The 20,399-nt window shown below is 36.3% G+C and overlaps 1 protein-coding gene across 4 annotated transcripts in view; it reads left to right on the top strand.

Moving 5' to 3' along the window:
• The window catches only part of SLC16A7 (solute carrier family 16 member 7), a 179,148-nt gene that overhangs the window by 13,242 nt on the left and 145,507 nt on the right, over window positions 1-20,399 (top strand). Inside the window, exon 2 of one of the 4 annotated variants that reach the window (XM_078076195.1) lies at window positions 10,312-10,386. The exons of the other annotated variants lie outside the window; for them this stretch is intronic. The gene's annotated coding sequence lies outside the window, so the exon portion shown is untranslated. The remainder of the gene's footprint in view (window positions 1-10,311; window positions 10,387-20,399) is intronic. 4 annotated transcript variants of the gene reach the window in all.

Here is a 20,399-nt window from a genome sequence, read left to right on the forward strand (position 1 = left end):
GCAACCTTTTAGTATAAATACAAAGGGTGGGGATTTTATTGTATAGTATCCTACCTGTCATATAATGAAAGAGTTGGAGGTGCTTACTAAAGTATTCTCTGAAGGTGGGAAGTGTCCTGAAAGTACCTAAATGATATCATTTTATGGGAATTCGCTCTTTTGCTTCTGACCAAAGTATTTTATCATTTAGTTTGAACAAAACTAAAAAATTAGATAATAACAACAAAAATCATTTGTCGTGCAATTGAGATATTCTGGGTAGACCACTAAAAGTGTCTAAATTTGTGCTGAAAATCTCTATAAGTAAGCTCATAGTTTTTCTTGAATTTACTTTAAATTTTGATGGCTGCTTTAGTTGTTAATGAAAAAAATATTGAGTTAGTTATTTTTCACAAATACAAAAAAGAAACATTCTGAATTGATTTTTAAGTTACCTTATTTTTGTGTGTGTGCATGTGTAAAAATAACTCCATCATCTTCTTAAGACTCTGCTTGATTCTATTTCTTAGTTATTCAATTATCTCAAGTCAACTATTTGTAAGGGTAAAAAAATAAAGAATGTTCAGTAGAATGAGCAAGGGGAACTGAGTCACTTTTATTCTGGAAAGAAAGTATCATCCATGGATAAAAAGGAATTTCAGCATTTTCAGAATAAGCCCACTATATGAGGAGAACTTAGATACATGTTATTTATTTACACCATTTCCCTGACATTATTATTTAAAAGGCAACTAAAACTCATCTCTACTATTACACTTAATAGTATATTTTCTAGCTTCATTACCTGGTTAAAAGTCATATTCTGTCTGAGAATTTACTTAACATGAGTGAGATTTCATAGAGTTTAATATGGCATATGTTTTGGCGCAAATACGTTCTTTGGAGAGGTGGCTGGCTAACTTTATAAATAATTAATCTAGATTTTTTCTCATGCATGATATTTTGTGTTAATATGTAGTGTGAGGAGAAAATCACTTCTATTTTTTAAGCATTATTGTTAGGCCCATTTCACCATGAAGTATGTAATAAAAAAATTTAATCTGCATATATTGTTGCTCTATTCTGCAAGTCTTTAGTCATGTGAATGTATTACTTAAATTAGTGTACCTTCATAAGATTTATAAAGGCAAAATGGTTTCTTATTAAAACACATGCACCCTTTTCGTCCATCACTATTAGTATACTCATAAACTTCTAGTTGGCTTTGGACAGGCACTGGCCTCTAATCTATAGTCTATTCAGGCGATGTTCAAAATTTTCAAACTTACTTGATTGCAGATGCCATTTTTGAACAGAATTTCATAGCATTGTAATTTAATGGAGCACCATTTAGGAAACGGTGCCTTGAGGCAAGACCTTTGTGTTTAAGACAAAATAGAATTTTGAAAGAATTATTTATAAAGCCCTCCGTGTGCCTGAAGAGTAACTAAATTCTGGATTTCATTGTCACAGTTCTAAACATGTGACATATTCCTAGGTGTCTTACAAAGCATAGCAAATCAGGTAGCCGTTGTCCCTGTTTTCATAAGAAAATGAAAAACATCAAGGTCTTATGAGTTCCTAAAATTTTAATATTGATATGATAAACAACAATAAAAAGCAAAGGGATAAATGGAATTATTAAGGTGGGGAATTAGTTGTTGAGACCTGGGGTCTTCCTAATATACTCAAAATAATTTAAGTCTAACTCATGAACTAAATGAACAATTCCCATGTGAGAATACTGTGGTTATCTTGTTTATTATTCATCCAGTCATTCTGCCTTTCCAAATCTTGGGCTTTTAATCATTAGAAAAAGCATTTATTTTACTGACATCTCATTCTCATTGTTTCTCTGGATTGCCACATCATACATAGAGGCATTCTAAAATTTTGAACTCCTTTGCTGGTGAAAGCTTTTAGTTACTGAAATATAGCTTTACTTTATGATGGTTGACTGTCCAAATTTTGTGTAATCCTGAGGGTTTTTTGTTTCGTTTTGTTTTGCCTTATAGGAGGCAAAGACATGTAGTGTGTATTGCAGGAATACTAAGAAAGAAAACTGAAACCATCCCTTGTTATCTGTAACCCAAATTATCTTTTCTTCTATAGTGTAGTATTATAGCTTATAGCCTATCACTGAAATGCTTATCAATACCATTTATATGCTTATCTGCTGAATAGACTTTACAGATTTCCTTAAACACACAACTCAGCATCCCTAAATTACTCTTCTCACCACATTCTAAAGCTTTATTCTGTATACCTCACACTCAAACATTTATTAAACCACATGTCTAACCAACATAAATTGTTATATTGTTATAGATTTTAAAATATGGATGTTTAGTATTTTTTGCTAGTTATCTTTGCATATAATATCATTCCATTCTTTCTAGTGTGATCGAGACCAATGAACCTAAAAATATTGTTGCACTACATAATGGGGCTAAAAGACGTGTAAAAATCACCTGCATTTAAGAAGCACAAGAGCAAGTTTCCTGACTTTTGACTAATGTTTGCCAGGCTACTAAAACAGCACATTGGACTTTTCCTTCCATACTTCCTACACCCTTTGAGGTAATGAAAATTAAGATTATGCAAAGCCAGTCCTTTTAAAGTAGAATGATCCCTTCCAAGTCCAAAATGCATGACAATTAGCAGTCTTCATTGTTCAACACACGCTCTTATGGTGTGTGATTTTCCCTTCTTAGTAATGGGTCTGGTCATAACATACACAAAGATATTAAGGTCAAGAAATTCTGAAGAGAAATGGTTGTTACTTTTGATCACTGGTACCACCATCCCCTTCTTCCTTCCTACAACTCACTTTTTTCTTGATTTTGTGAGAATCACCTATCTATCTATACTGAATTTTTTGTGCAATAAATGGCATCTTTGATAGTAGCAATTATGTTTTACTTGGAAACTGGCTACACTTGCTATGTAGAATTTTATGCTGATAAAATTTTGTGATTTTTCTACTCCTGTACTTTCCCATTACAATACCTGAACACTTCCACGGATCCATTTTATTTCTCAACCACACTAAAAATTCTGTTTGTTAGATGTATCTAAAGTGAGCATTTAAACTTTTTGGGTGAGCTCTCACTTTAACATAAAGATTTTACCAAATATTTTTCTTTTGAAATGGACATTTAGCCTTTACCAAATCTGATTTACAAGGTATATACCCTTTAAAGGAAAATTTAAGTTCAAGATTTGCATTGAAGTCTTTATTTGAATTTAGTATCATGGATTTTACACAATGTCTGTATAAATTGAATCATGCCCTCAAAGAAACTTAGAAGTTGTTTAGCCCAATATTTCACCCAGTGTATTAATATTATCTACTGAATCCACGAAATGTGATTACCCAACTTCATTAAAAGATTTGCAGGCATAGAGTGAACTCACCATCTTACAAGAAGCTCATAGGTTTCTTAGCCAGCTTCGTTTGTTAGTAAGTTTAGCCTGAGAGAAAAAGCTCCTATGAATTGTGTTCTTTACATTTTCCTTAATCTAGAAATTGGCAAAATTCATATCAGAAAGGCAGCCAGAGAGAAGAATGGCACATATGCCCCAAACAAGCAATTATAATAATATTATCACAATGATTTTACTTAATGCCTACTGTCTCAGGCACTATCCTAAATATGTCATGTGTTATCTTGTTTAGTTCATACACAGAAGATAAGTACCATTATTACTTTCTTTTTCCAGGAAAGAACAGAAGTACTGAGACATTAAGTGACTCACCAAAGTTCACAAAGTTAGTAAATAATAGAGATAATGTTTGGGTGTAGACACGCCAGATTCTGCATTTTAATACTTAGAGCATATTCTAAAATCTGAACTAACTGTTCAGGGTCCTAGAAAGAGAGGGCAGGCACCTGCCTAACAACACGAGAGTTCTGCAGTTGAGTTCTGTGTCTATACTCTTTTTGGTTTTTTTTTCTCCTCTTCTCCTTAAACTATGCTGAGTGGGTTGGTTTCTTGTAGCCATGGATCCCTGCCTTTGAAAAAGGTTGTAGATGCAAAGCAAAACATACCACCTTGGAAAATATCTACTGCTTCATGTTAAAACCTTTTCCTCTGAAAACGTCCAAGTTATTACTGAATTTATAATCAAGTATGTTTATGAAAAATTGCACATAGAGATATCACACTATGTTCTGCATTAGAATTAATATTAAGGAGGCAGGCATCAACCAAGTGGTCTTACCTATGGGCTTAGAAAGCAGTTTTTGCCATGCGGTGCTCAACAAGTTATAACATTTCTTGGCATTTTCATTATCTTGGGAAGTCAATGACTAAGGCTCTTGTCATCAGTTCCTGTTCTTGGTTTTGCAAAAAGAATGCTGTCTATACTTACACCTCTGTAACAAAAGGATATTAGGGTTGCGTGTCTCCTTTGGAAGGAACAGAACATAGGAAATTAGCAAGAGAAAAGGAATAAGAGTCTGTGTAACAGAGGAGGAATAGGAGGCATGCGTTTGTGAGGAAGAGAAATCAAGCATACCTCAAAAGAGAACCATATGGGACTATTAATCAGAAATATAAAATTATGCACAAAAATTCACCCCACCCCAAATCTTACGGCTTTTTGTCTCCTTTCCTTAGCTGTGCAAAGTTGGCCCACTGATTGTACTTACAGGCCAGCTCAAACATGATCTGCTTTGACAGGCCAATCTGAATAGCGGCAGAATATATAATTAAACAGCCTCTGCTTAGGATCGTAGGAAATAGTGAGGCTAAGCTGGAATTGGGTGCCCCATTACTGACAGTTGGAGGGCTTAGCTTTTAGCAGTGTTTTTCAACGGCAAGTCTGATTCAAGAATTGGTGTACCATGGTTGACCATTGTTCTCTCAAGTCTAATCTCTCTCTCTCTCTCTTTTTTTCTTCTTCTTCTTCTTTTTTTTTTAATAATGCGTGTTACATGCCCGCATTTATGAGCCTGGTTTTCCCAGCCTCATTTTCTTCTGCTATTAGTGTTACTTTATGCCTGTCTCCACATACTGATTATTGGTTGTAGAATTCTCTGACTCCCCAGTCCTCTATGAGAACTGGGGCACAGCCCTGTGTTTTATAGTCTCCTTCCCTGGGGGGAGGAGTCCTTGAACCTCAGCCCAGGAGCTAAAGTCCTGCTACCCTAAAGTGGATCATGTTTGTGGTAGCTTCTAGCTGGCCTAGACTCAGGCTATCTCCCATCGTGCACTATCTATTGGGTCGGGATCCTGATTCATGGTATGGACTCTTCCTAATTATTACTAGTGATTGTCTTATGTCCTCTATTGATCACTCTGACTTGAATGTCCCATTCTCTCTCTGCAACTGTCTAACATATTCACCTTGTACCAGAATTGCCAAACTGCTAATTGCTTTCCTCTCATTCTTAGATTACAAAGCCCTTCAGAGGTGAAATCATGTCTTAGTCTCCTGGGATCCACACAAAGTGTTCCCATTGTCTATTTCTTTCTGACAAATTAAAAAGTCTACTTGTAGAATCATTGGCTCATACTCACACCGCCCTGTCTGAGTGGGATCAAATTACCATGCTTGTATTTGGCACTTCATGATACTAATTAATAAATTATTTTGAAGTTGTTTAATATTGTTATTTCTTTAATAGTATGCCAGAATAGAAGGTCAAAAATCCTCTAATGCTTCTCTTAGAATTTGGTAAAAACTAAGATTTGGTGCAAACTATGCCACTTGGATATGTGGATAAGTGTAGTTTTATTTCAAGTTTTAAGGTATGTAAACATCAACTTTTAAAATTCACTTTATTAAAATATAAAAAAAAATTTCCATATAGAAGCTAGGAAATTGTGATTTGTTTTTTATCCTGTATGTTTGTTTGTTTGTTTGTTTGGCAGGGGAGGTGGTGGTAAGGAAGTGGATGGTGCATTGAATACTTATTCATATTAATTCAGGATTGGAAATTTGCTTTGCTTTGAGGAAACTGTGCATTTCAATTATATTTTCAGTATTTCCTCATATGTTTATAACTTAATCTACTTTTTCCATTCCACCCACCAATCACACACACCTTTGTGTTCTCTAATTCTTCTGATTGAAGTAAATATGAAATTAATGTCATAGTCACCACCAAATTTTACACCCAGAGTGAGAAGGTGGTATAAATATGCTTTGTGCCTCCCAAGTACTTTTGTGTGCTCAAAATAAGGTAAAGTTAAATTGTTAAGGGAGCTAGAAAACTATCTTTTAATGAAGGATAAGCTAACATTAGAAGTATCTACTTAACTACACGTTCAAACATTATTATCGGCCTACTTATATGTTGCTGGGCTGCTGTCTAAACCAGTATAATCTTCCTTCCAGGCCAGAAAATAGGTTTTTGTTCCCCTCCTTACTCATGTTGATTTAAAATGAAACATGCAAATTTGTCAAACATTTTAGTCTACATATATGATAAAATAAGTCAGACTGTAATTATCATTTTCTGTCATCAAATAAAGTACCTGATAAGTCTTTTATCCATTTTTTCTGTATGAGTGTTTATCTTTTTATTGCTTAGATAGGTTTTTATATATCTCGAATATTCTGTACATACATATTACAAACACCTTCCTTCAGACAAAGGCATTCTTCTTCATCTTTTGTATAGTGTCTTTTGATACATTCTGAATTTTAACAGCTGAATTTATCGGTTATTTCCATTTTTTTTTTTGGTTTAATTTGTTCATATCTTGCTTAATACATCCTTCTCAACCCCAAGGCCATAAAGATCCTATCCTAAATGTCTCTCAGCACTGTCCAATAGACTTTTCTACACTGATGGAAATATTTTATATCTGGCACTGTCCAATATGCTAGTCACTAGTCACATGTGACTTTTGAGCACCTGAGATGTGAAGAGTGCAACTGAGGAGCCAAATTCTTAAATTTCATTGTAAGCAATTTACGTTTAAATGTAAATAGACTCATGTGGCTGTTGGATTGGATAGCACAGCCCCAGATTTGTGTTATCTTAAATGGTGATTCATTTACTGTTCATTTTTCTGCATGGTGTGAGGGGAAAATCTCATGTCATATTTTCCTGTGTGGATGACCAGTGCTTTTCCCTACTCCTTTTTTAAATTTATTTATTTACTTATTTTTTTTTTAAAGATTTAATTTATTTATTTGACAGAGAGAGACACAGCGAGAGAGGGAACACAGCAGGGGGAGTGGGAGAGGGAGAAGCAGGCTCCCCACCAAGCAGGGAGCCCGATGCGGGGCTCGATCCCAGGACCCTGGGATCATGACCTGAGCCGAAGGCAGACGCTTAACGACTGAGCCCCCCCAGGCGCCCCTGCCTACTCCTTGATATTGCCAGGTTTGGGATACAAAACTTCTGTGTGTGTGAGTGTGAGTGTATATTTATTTCCTGGCTTTCTATTCTATTTCTTGGTGAATTCATCTACCTGGCACCAGCACCGCTCAGTCACCACAGCTGTGAAATAAACCTTGATATTTAGTAAAGCACATCCCTCTCAATTTGTTCTGGTTTAAAACTGACTTTGCCAGTTCTGCCCTTTGGTCTTTCAATACATTTTAGACTCAGGTTTCAAGTAAAAAAAAAAAATCGGATTTTTCATTGCATTTGAATCAGTACATCAGTTTGGCAGTTTTATGGTATTGAGGCCTTCAGTTCATGAGTATGGTTTATCTCTCTTTTCACTTAGGGCTTCCTTCATGTCTTGCATTTTTACGAACTCTATCTGAAAAGAATTTGCCATATTTTGTCATATTTTTAAGAAAGAACTACATAATGAAGATATATGCTGTCTTTTAAAATCACGTATTTTATATTTTGTGCATATATATAACTGTAATTTGTTCTTACATATTTTATCTGTCAAACTGACCAAACTATCTAATTAACTGTAGTGTTTTATTTGTAGATTTTGCATCCTGTGCAGATAGATATATCTGTAATCTGTGTATAAAAAGAATTTTGTTTCTGACCCGTTACACAATTTCTTTTTCTTGCGCCTTACTGTTTTGCCTCCGACTCAATAAAACATTGTATAGATCTGATAGTAGCAAGCATTCTTGTCTTGTTCCTAATCTCTTACAGTGATAACTGTAAATATGATGTTACAGATTTTTGTTTCATTTTTTGTTGTTTTTATAGATTTTATTCATGAGACTAAGGAATTTTTCTTCTATTTTTAGGTTGTAGGATTTTCAGATGAATTTATGATTTTTCCTGGATTCTATTAATGTAGTGAATTATGGTAATTGTTTTTTAAATATTTATGTGTGTATATATGTATGAATATATGTTTTCGCTCTCAAGTTTGTGACCTGCTCTCATTATTCATATGTATTTTAAATTATTTGTTAACAATACAGTGAAAAACCAATGAACCCACTAACCAACTCAAGAATTAGAATATTAATAGAAATTGAAACTTAGCTGTGTTCCTCTCCCTTGCCTCCTTCTTTGCTCCTCATTCTGCCCCCCTCCCGACTCTTCTCAGAGTTAAACACTATTAGAAATTTTATATTTATTATTCATTTGCCTTCTTTTGGTTTGGTTTGGTTTTAATAGTAAGTAATATATGGGCAAAAGTTTTTAATTGTTCAGTCCTTATACAATCCTTCATGGCCTCTTACTCTTTAATCACATTTTACTCCTTTCCTTTTTAAAGCATACTTAATTTATATTTTCTATTTAGTAATTTTGTTGTCTAATGTCTTTATGGACCTGATTCTCCTCTGTAGTTTCTCCTGGTTCTTGCTTAATAACGCATTATAAATAAGCATTGCTTGGATCTTTGTCATGTGGGAATTATTTGAAGTTTGAACTAAGCTGGGTTCCCAGTTGAGAGAATTTATGTTTCCTTTTGCCAGGACCTAGGGCATTACCCAACACTGTAAACTGTTTTTAGATATTTGAACTACCTCGATAATATGAAATGGGCTGCAGAGCCATGTGAGAGATGACTATTGGTCATGAATCATCAGGTGATTTTGATTTTGTTCCCCTTCACTGGTGCCAGGTTTAGAGGCAGACTGGTTTTTTTGCAGTTGCCAGCTTTGTGTTGGGTGTGTGTGTGTGTATGCATATGTGTGTATATGTGTGTGTACTGTTGCACACTTATTTCTGGTACAATGACGATATAGTTTTATTGGATTACAGGAAGGCATATCACCTTTTGGACTTTCCATCTCTGGCTGGCTTTGGGAGCTGTGATCTATCACAAGCACCCTTTGGGCTGTGAAACGTCAAGTCCAAGTCCACCCCGTTCATCAAATGTCCCAGGAGAAAACCCGAGTAAAGTACTCCTCTTAACCATCTGGTTTCCCCTTTCAGTTAGTTTTAGTCTCTGGATATTTCTTTCTATCTATTTTTCCTATTTTATGTGCAATTTTTAATTGCTTCCCATGGAGGGATTTTTTATACTAAAAAGTGCAGAGACTTGCACAAATTAACTCAAGTAATAAACTCAGTAATTGGAAATACAAAGGGATTTCTTAGAGCCCAATTTCAGGAAGTATAATCAGATCTTGCTGGAATGGTAATGTAAGGCTAATTGTCCCCCATGATCTACCCATTTTGCATTTTATTGCAATGCTAAATGACCTTACACTTCTAGTGTCCAACACAGTTCACCTGACTCAGTCTCTCCATGTGGTTCTTCAAATTCTTGAGATAGAAAATAAAATTGTCTTAGCTTCACCTATAGATAATAGTAAGGCAGCAGACTATTTCAGGACAATATATCATAGTGGTTAGAGTTCAGGTTCTGCAGCTGGACTGGCTGGATTTGAATCTCAGCTCCAAGTCCTGCTAACATTGTAATCTTAGGAAACTTTCTTAATGATTCTGTGACTGTTTCTTCATCTGTAAAGGGGGATGATAATGATAGCAACTACCACATAGTAGTGAGGAATAAATGAATTACTACCTGTGAAAAGTAATAAGAGTTATGCCTTGTGTAAGGTAGCTACTCAGTAAATATTATTTCTTTCCCTTCACTTGATGTAACCCTTGGTCCAGTTGGCTGTGGCCTGGGGTTAGGATCATGTAGTACAAGCCTGTCTAGGTGTGTTCCATCATCACCATCAAGAAGCAAAGTGAAAGAAGGGGAAGCAATAGCAAATACATCAAATGTAGACTGGTGAATTAGAAACAAGACAACTTGTCAGTTTGGGGAAAAAATTTTTATGTAATTTCCTTTACATAAAAATATGCTTGAATCATAAAATGGTTACCTGAAGAGAGATTTTTCTTAAAATTTTACATTGATTGATGTGTATTATGTATAATATTTCACAGCTGATATTTTTCTAATTTCAATTTATCATATATTTAGTGCCTCTGGACTTTCAAGCTCACAGCTGATGACAACCTGCTTGGACTGAGTAACAGGGGAAACAAATTTTGTTTGGTAAGAACTAAAAGGGTATATAGATAATAACCAGGACAGTTTTAATTTCTTTGCTAGTGAGTAAAATAGATTTAGCTTTCCATCTGAATATATATCATGTGGAAGTTCAGTGTGTACCAACAAGAGACTTTGTTTTTACAACATTTATAAATATTACTTAACACAGTTTTTTTCCTACTCTCAAGAACATGGAGAGAAGTTGTTTAAAGTACTTGACCTTTAAATGCAGAGTGTATAAATTAATTCATGTTATTACTTCAGTTTCACAGCTGAGTTGCCTTATAAATAAAACTTTTCCCTCATTAGAAATGAAGCCAATCTTGTAGCTCCCTGTAGGTCTCATATCACTTACACCATGCTATGCTTCATATGTTGACCTGGCACCCAAGAGAGTTTATGCACAATTGGTGAATTAAACCAGAAATAATTTCCTGTGGCATTATGTCATAACCTCAATGATAAAAAAAATCCATTAATGTCTTTTGCATTTAATTAGAAAAATTTAAATGAATCCTTTCAGAAGTACATAAAATTTGATAGGTCACTATTTAGATTTCTTGTGTGGTGAAAAGTACTTATCTCTTTCTTATGTAAACTGTGTAATCATGTAATTATCTATGTGTGTGTGTATGTACTAGTCTTTTGCTTTTTATTTATTTATCTTGTCATGTCAGATGTTTGTAATTAATTTTGCTAGAGAGAAACTTTAGCCTCCTGAGGAAAGATTTTTTACCTTTAAGTAATGACATACTTTTGCCCACAAAGCTGCAGAGGAAGTAAGATATGAGGACTCTCTCTGGATAAATCCATCATTTTTACTTAGTTCCTGTTTTTTTTTTTTTATACATCTGACAATCTTCCTCCCTATCTTTGGGTCCCTCACAGACTTCACTTTTTTTTTTTAATCACCCAACACCATTTATTTCTGAAACATCTGCTTTTTTCTTTCCTTACTCATTTTTCTTTTTTCAGTGACACACCTGTCTTCAGAGTTTCAGCTCGGCCCTTCCAAGCTGATATTTTCCAGGTTTTCAAATCTTGCCCTAATTGACCTCTTTTGATTCAGTCCTGCACGGCCATTGCCTCTGTGCTGTTCTCCTACTTATTGCTGTTCTTCCATCCATTAATATCTACCCAATCTTCCACATTGGAAACACAAGGTTGTTCTTGACACTTCTAACTATCGACATCCAAATTTTCATCAAACCCTTCAGACTCAATAACCCTCTTCTCTCTTTTATAATTCTCCACATTACCCTCAAAGCCATTGTACCAAAAAATAAAACTAATTATTTCCCGCCCATGCTTAAAAATTGACCCTCCATTTACTGTTGTAACCCTTAGCTTTCCTTTTACTGTCAAGCACTATTATACATTTTCAGTCTTCATTCTTGCCCCTTCTGATCATATAGCCAATGATTCAGGGCCCTTCAAGAACTATGACTTTGAGTATTCTGCTCTTTATATCTGAAATGACCTATTAAACCTTTTCCTGCTTATCTTTCATGACTACATTCATTTGTCACTTCCTCCACAAAGTAAAGGGAGCCTTTATCGCTTTCATAGGAACTTAATTAATGTACCCCCATTGTAGCTTTTGGCACTGTAATTTTGACTGTAATTATATGCTTGTATAATCCATCACCCCCACCATGTAGTAAGGGAAAAATGCATCATATTCTGTGTGTGTGTGTGTGTGTGTGTGTTTTAATTTAGCACTTAGCTTAGGGCCTTACATATAGTAGGTCCTCAATTATTGACTAAATGAATCAATTAATTAGTGTCCTACTCAGCACTCAGATTAAATTTTTCCATCGTTAAAGATAGAAATAATTTCTTTCTTCGGGGTGTCTACGTGGATCAACCAGTTAAGTGTCTGACTCTTGATTTCAGCTTGGGTCATCATCTGAGTCGTGAAATGGAGCCCCGTGTTGGGCTCTATGCTGGGCTTGGAGTCTGCTTTAGATTCTCTCTTTCCCTCTCCTTCTGCCCCTCTGCCCCCCTCCCCCCAACTAGTGATCTCTTTCTCTCTCCAAAAAAAAAAAAAAGAATTAGAATTTCTTTTTTTTTTTTAAGATAGAAACAATTTCTCAAGACTATGTTGATTCTTAAAAGACTGTTCTCTGTTTTCATTTATATGACTTGGAGGTCAGTTTGTCTGTTAGTCAAACTATCTGCCTATTCATCTGCCTTCGTTAGTTGTGCTGTTGTAACAAAATTTCATAAACTGGTGCCTTAAACAACAGCCATTTATTTCTGCCAATTCTGGAGGTTGGGAAGTCCAAGATCAAAATGCTGGTTCCTGGTAAGAGCCCTTTTCCTGGCTTCCAGATAGCCATCTTCTTGCTGTGTCCTCACATTGAGTAAGGAAAGAGTTAAAGTATAGGCAGAGGGAGGTAGGGGGCCCGGGACTAGGCTCTGAAACTATTCCTGGCAGGTAGAAGCGCTGAGACAGAGTGAACAAGAAATAAGGAAACAGACCACCTGGCCTCGGATGGTCAGGAGTATTTTTCTTTGGCAGCTACAGTGTATCACAGAAAATGACCAAACCTCAAAGAATTAAGTCACTAAGGGTGTTATCAATAGTCTGCGCTCAAACCAAGATGGCACAAGAATCTCAAGGCCACAAGCTTCCCAGTCAGTTCTCAGTAAAATACTGCCACCAAAAGCCCTCAGTGGCAACTCATTCAGGACCCCTCTCCCTCTAGAGAGCTGCTTCTTTCCTTTCTGCTCTCACCTTCACTTAGTAAACTTTCACTTCACTTCACCCTTTTGTGTTCCTGAAATTCATTCTTTGACAATGTGAGTCAAGAACCCTGTAATCCTGTAACATATATGGTTCCCTGAACAACATGATGGGACAGAGAGCCAGACACAGAGACAAAAAGAGAGAGAGAGGAGAAGAACAAGTTCTCTGGTCTCTTCTAAGGACACTAATCCCATCATGAGGACCCCCACCCTTGCACCCCCCAGGACCTCATCTAAACCAAATTACCTCCCAAAGGCTCCACCTTATAATGTCATCATAATGGGGATTATGGCTTTAACATATGAATTTGGGAGGGGTTCACAAACGTTTAGTCCATAACATTTTTCACCTGACTGTATCTGTCTGTCACCATCTTTGCCATATGCAATGATAGAACAGTACTCAAGTCTTCCCAGTTTTCTCAAATGATAATAATCAAATTTTCTATCTAGAAGCACTGTGCCTGACTATTAAAATGATATGCCCTTCTCATATTTGTTTAAAATACTGTATTATGACTAATGTCCATATTATACATTAAATTACAAAAATTATCTACTCATAAGTAATACAATGAAAGAAAATAGTTTTCTGAGCAACTTTTATTTTTTTTTAAGTTTATTTATTTATTTACTTGAAGTAATCTTTACACCCAACGTGGGGCTCGAACTCATAGAGTTTGCACGCTCTTCCCACTGAGCCAACCAGATGCCCCTGTTTATGAGCAACTTTTAAATGGAAGTGGTTGATGATATTTATGTCATTGCTATAAAAACCTTCCTCCACAAAGTATTTCAGAATGTGTGCCTATGTAGAGTTTCTTAAAACGTCACATTTTATTGTCATTTCCCAAATATGTTATACAACTTTCTGTATGCAGACTTTTGATCTCTCAATTTAGTATATTTTCTTCTGCAGTCTGTACCTGTTGCTACTATGCCTGTCCTTCAAGGGCAGCTTAACTTCCACACTTTTTTTTTCCCCAAGGTTTTTATTTTATTTTATTTTATTATGTTATGTTAATCACCATACATTACATCATTAGTTTTTGATGTAGTGTTCCATGATTCACTGTTTGCGTATAACACCCAGTGCTCCATGCAGAACGTGCCCTCTTTAATACCCATCACCAGGCTAACCCATTCCCCCACCCCCCTCCCCTCTAGAACCCTCAGTTTGTTTTTCAGAGTCCATAGTCTCTCATGGTTCGTCTCCCCCCTTGGTTCCCCCCCTTCATTTTTCCCTTCCACCCTTTTTAATCATGCATATCCTCATGACCCCAGCAAGAGTAATCTATTTCCCCCTTTGAATTTTCATAACACTCACTGATTGAATAATATTTAGAACTCATTGTATATTATCTTGCTTTTTAAAATTTTTATACATTCCATGTAAACTTTCTGAAGAAAAACATTGACCTCTTTTTATGCTATGGAGGAGGCACTAAAGTGCCCTTCTATGTAGTAGGTCCAAGGCAACAGTTTTTGAAACAAGGAACAAAGGAGTATGAACTGGATTGGCCTTGTGGGGATTTCGATACTTCCTGATTGTCCTTTGCTTCTCTCTTTGCTCCACTGAAAGCTCAGCAGAATGGTAGCTTCCTGTTGTCACTTTCCTTGATGTGCATTTCCTCTTGGGAAACCCACAGTCTTTGCTTGACCTTGAGCATTATTCTAGCTTAACATCAAGTTGCATATATTAATTCACTAGTGGAACACTCTTAAGATAGGAGCAAATTGTCTGCCTTTCATAGGTTAAAATGTAATCCAGAACATTTTGCAGATAGTAGCAGTTTGACATAGTTGGAAGATCATGCTTTAGAAGTGCTGTTTACCAGTGGTATGAAAATTGGCAACTTGCTAAACCTCTTTGAGGCTCTTTCCTCACTTGCAAAAGGTGGGTGGTAAAACCTCTCAGCAGGGTTGTTAAAAGTATTGAATGACACACATAGAAAATACTTGGCTTATACTGGGTGCTCAAAACAAGTCAGCTGTTTATTCCATGGATAAACAATTAAAATGATTCTTACTTAGCACAGAACCAAATAGCACTATGAGAAAATCTAATATAGTGTCTCTATGACTTTGCATTTTGAAAGTTATCATGTCAATGGAATATGTATGCATTTAATCTTTAGTAGAATTATTGTATCACAGTGTCTATTTCATAATAAACTTATCAGAATTTAATCTTTCCTGGTACTCGTTAAAGGTTATGCCAATTCTCTGATAAGAAGATAAAATGATTAAAATCATTGGTTTCATGGTATCCCTAGGGGGAAGGCCCTCAGTTTCCTTTCTGTTAAATCAGATATATAGAAACATATATTACATTTGTTTCAAGGACAAATAGCCAAAAAGTTTGACTGCATTGTATTGTATTGTATTGTATTCTTTTGTATTGTATGCTATATGTGTTGTATTCTTTTTCAGTAGGAGGTGTTTATAGTTACGTATTAATCACTTAGGTAGTCATAGCTTATTTTTGGTTTAAAGTCAAAATTAGTAATGTTTCAGAATAGGTCAAGGTGAGGTAGGGATTGATGGAATGTGCTTTCAAGCGACATCAATTTGGCTTCCTGAGGAGTTTGACCTACTACAAGGCTATTCCTTCTACTGTTATTAGGAATTGAGTTTGTTTTCTTATGAATTTGGACTCAGAGCTTAAGCAAAAATAGAGTTCTTCTGCTGCTAGAATAGGACGTTGGGAAAGAAAGAGATTCCATTCTGGGCATTTGTTTATAGCAAAATGTCAAGACAGTTATCTACCGGAGACAAAACTCAAGACTCTGAGATAAGTGGAGACATCTGCAGGAAAAGAAAATTGTTACTGGATTCAAGGCCAGGAAATATTATGGTCCATGCTGTCTGTTGTGTATTATTATATACACCTGCCTCACTGATCATGTAAAACATACCTTGAGTGCTTTACATATTCAAAGCACTGTGTTACATAGAGGCAGTTGGGAAAATAAAAATAAAGAAAACCTGGTCTGTGCCCATAAGGAGGTTAAATTACTGTGTGTGCGTTTGCATGCATGTTTGTATGATGTGGGGAGAGTTAAATAAGCAAATACGTGACTGCAGTGTAATACAAGACAGAGAGAGAGGAGTAAAGTGAATTAAACCTAAATGCTAGAGTTTGGTATTCTTTCACTTTCAGGCACATTTAACAAAATGTTATTTTGAATTTGTAACTTTAATTGGAAAAGGGCGGGAATCAATTTTCCAACCCTGATTCTTTCTAGATTCTTCAAACTAATCTGGGTTTCTCAGCCTCAGCGCTATTAATATCCTGGACTAGGCAATTTCTTTTAGGGGGCACATTTAGAGGCATCCCTGGCCTCTACTTCGGGTTGGGCCACAATATTTAAGGAAGTACTCGTTCTCAGGGCCATGTAAGTTTAATCTTGTGCTTCCATGACCCTGAGAATGGGTGATTGTCTCCTTAAATGTTGAGCCTTAGGTACCTCCCTTGACTCACCAGAGTCTAGGACTGCCTCTGTCCCCTGGAAGCCAGTAACACCTTCCCAGTTGTCATAGCCAAATATGTCTCTAAACAATGCCAGATGTCCCCTGGGGAGCAAAATGGCCAGCAGTTAAGAACCACTACAGTCTAACTGGAATAACTCAGCATATTTTCATTTTCATTTGTAAAATGTCCAGAAGAACAGCCAGCAGTGTGACCTTTTTTGTACTCAAGGTAGCAACTAAATACAGGTGTATTTTGGGCAGCATATGAGTGGCTGAAACACACTTGGTACTCAAAGTAGCAATACAGGTATATTTTGGGCAGTGCAAGCATTTGCAGGGAGAGCTATGGAAAGAAACTGCTAGGGGCGCCTGGGTGGCTCGGTCGGTTAAGTGTCTGCCTTCTGCTTAGGTCCTGATCCATATCGGGCTCCCTGCTCAACGGGGAGCCTGCTTCTCCCTCTCCTTCTGCCCCTACCCCCCCACCTCTGCTCATGCTCTCTCTTTCTCTCTCAAATAATAAATAAAATTTTGTTTAAAAGTTAGAAACTGCTGTGACTAATGGGTTGATGGACATTGGCATTAGAAATAGACAAAGGTTTGTAATCTTTGGGTTACTTACATGTGAAGGATCCATCCTGTCATTAATAATATACCTGAATTCTAGGCCTTGGGTGCATTGAAGAGGAATACTTCTGCATTAATCTTGGGTTGGAGGTGACAAGATTTCCAGGTGCATTTTCCTGGTCCTTGTACAAAGCTTAAAAAATCTACAGTGGGCTGGGTACTTTATTTTCTTTTTACAAAATTAGGCAGTCTTCTTGGTTAATACTTCATTATGCCATGTATATTTGTTATTATCAGTTCTGCTCTTCCCTGCTCTATTTTCTTGGACTCGGGGAAGTTGTGGCACTTGGGCAATTGCAGTTTGTACAGTGCGGCTGCCGATAAGGTTCCAGATTCATCAGACCCTAGTGGCCTGCTAATCGTATCAGTTAGTGCACGATCAAAAAGCCACATCATAGCATATGCGGTCTATTTCCATGGTAAGGGTTAAATAAGAGTGATATAGTTACTTAATGTTTAGCAATAGACTTTATTTCCAGGAATTTCAGGAGTCTCTCATCCAGTGATGTGTCAAGTAGCATGTTGCTTCATATTTTTTGTATCACTTCCTGCAAAAGTTGGTACGTGCTCATAATAATAGCAAATTAAACAGCTGAGTTTCACAGCTCACAAACTTCTGCCAGGCAGTGTCCTCTGTGTTTTATTTGTATTTATTTCTCAGTCACACTTAGTGGTGGTGAACAAAATATTCCCCATTTAATGGATTTGGAAACTAAACTGAGCAAGGTTCATTAACTTGCCCATAGTCACATGGTTAGGATCACTTGATTTCAGGTCTGCCAACTTTGGAGTCTGTGTTACTAAATGTGACTTCAGAGCAGCTTGACACAGCCTTGCAGATTGTACTCCAGGTGGCCCCATACACGTTACATGCCTTGCGAATCCTCTGCGATTATACTGGTAGGTACACAGTAAGTGCCCAGTGAATTCCAATGCATTTCGGTGTTACTTATTTTTACATTTTTATTCCGAATGGTATCTAGTGAATGATGGGACACTAATGTCTCCCTCCCTCCTCACCTCCCTCCCTTCCTTTCTTCCTTTTTTCCTTCCTTCTTTTATTTCTTTCTTTCTGCAGGGACAGTGCTTAGCAGTAAATTCATTGAGGAAAGGGTGGAATTCAATTAAGAGATTGTTCCTTGCCTATTGTGTTTCCCCAGATTCTAGTGCCGCTGATGCACTGAGAATGAAGGTACCCCTTTAGAACTATTCCTATACCTAGTGTTTGTGAAAATTGTATAGTGCCACCAGAGTTCTTTTGCTGAAGCCTGAGGCTAGAATGTTGTCTCACCATTATTTATTATTGTCATGGAGCCATTAGCTTTTGCCATTAAAAACTATACTTACACTAAAGGTGTTACGGCTGGATGTACGTGCTCCAAATTCTCATCACATGCTGCTGACCTTTCCCTATAAATCTCAGCTTGGACTTATCAGCTTTCTACTTGTTAGCCCTAATTGGAAAGTTCTCTGCTATATCCAGGTACAAAATGTACTATCAGAGCTTGAATTTCTGCCCCGTATTAACATCGCCTTTGTGACTTATTTCCTCAATTCTCTTTCCATTGGCAATCCAGCTGAAACAAATTCCTTAGTTTTATATACAAATTGAGCTTATGGTAGAACACGTTACAAATCATGCAGTGCAATGAATGAGAGCGCACAGTCTAATACTTTTACCATTAGAGGATATTAAAATATCCTTTTCTAATTAATTACTTGCATGCCATTTTTTTTCACTTAATAATCTAGAAATACTTTCATGAATTTTTCAGCGGTCATTTTACAGTTTGAAAATCCAAGTGTCAGGTATACAATAGCAAATTTCATGAAGGGTTTCCAGGGAGTTGTTTTATAGTTTCCTGAAACCTACCTACATTTCAGGTGGATTCTCATTTGGCAAGATTTGTGTAATCCAAAGATGGCAGAGAGAATGTTTGTGACTTGATTCATCTGTCTATGAGAAAAAAAATATTTCCCTGAGAGAATCCTTCATATTTCCCATTCAAGTCATTTGTTGAAGCTGGTGGGTTTCCCAGTGGTTTAATACCATGTTCCTCCTACAAGGTAGGGATCCTATGTATTGTACTTAGAAACTCTTAACCACTCAAACATCCCTGTTACAGGTTTTTTACATATATTAATAATGATATACTAGAAATCAGTATTACAAAGATCCACCTTAAGTGCAAACTGAGAAGTAATTTATGTTTTCAGTGCAGATTTAAATATTTAAATACTTAAACATTTATTTCACAATCTCAGTTAAATAGCACTTACTTTGAAATAATTGTGTAGGGTATGCTGAATGCGAGTTCTGTTCTTCTTAGGCTTTTATTTATTTACTTTCTATTAAAAACAGATTCAACAGTTCACATAAGTGAACTTGAGCTTCATGAGCTCATGAGATAAAATGATCAACACTGTATAGGTTCTAAATTAAGACCTAGGTAGAATTATAGGGACCGTGGGCAAATTCACCTGGAGACAATAGGTATGTTAAAAGATAAACTGAGGCACATTAAAAAATTTAACAGTTTATTTGAGCAAAAATCTGTGGAAAGGGGGCAGCACCAAAGTGCAAGTGGTTAAGAGCACTCCGTCAACAAGAATATGGGGAGAGACTTTTACAGAGAAAAGGTGGACGCAAAGTAAGGAAATTATTGACTGGTTGTAACTTAAAGCCTAGCTGGCTCTTTGTGGTTGGTTGTCTATGACATTTGATTTTGCAACCTTGGGGCTGAGATTTCAGTTGGCTTATGGAGGCCGCCATGGTATCGGAGCTACCTCAGTCCAATGGTCTCCTTGTCTAATTAACTTAACAAATAGTAGTACATACTTAAGGATATACATTCTGAATTTGATTACATGAATTTAAGATCAGAGATTTCAGCTTTCAGGTAGCACCAGACACAATGTATTGATCTGAATTTTATTCTCTGACCATATAGACTTACTATTTTTCAGATAGTTTGCATATTATGAGAAAATAATTCCTGATTGCAAATAATTTACAAAATTCTGTTCCTATTTCCTATATGGGTCCATACCAGTCAAATACCACTGACCTCTTTATTCATTTCTTCATAGAGAAAATTGGGGTCATACTAATGGTTGAGAATAGTCAGCTTCAGCCCTTTCCGTATTAAAGAAGAAACTTTCAACCA

The sequence above is a fragment of the Halichoerus grypus genome, chromosome 6 (genome assembly GCF_964656455.1).
Source record: "Halichoerus grypus chromosome 6, mHalGry1.hap1.1, whole genome shotgun sequence".
NCBI classification, from domain to species: Eukaryota; Metazoa; Chordata; class Mammalia; order Carnivora; family Phocidae; genus Halichoerus; species Halichoerus grypus.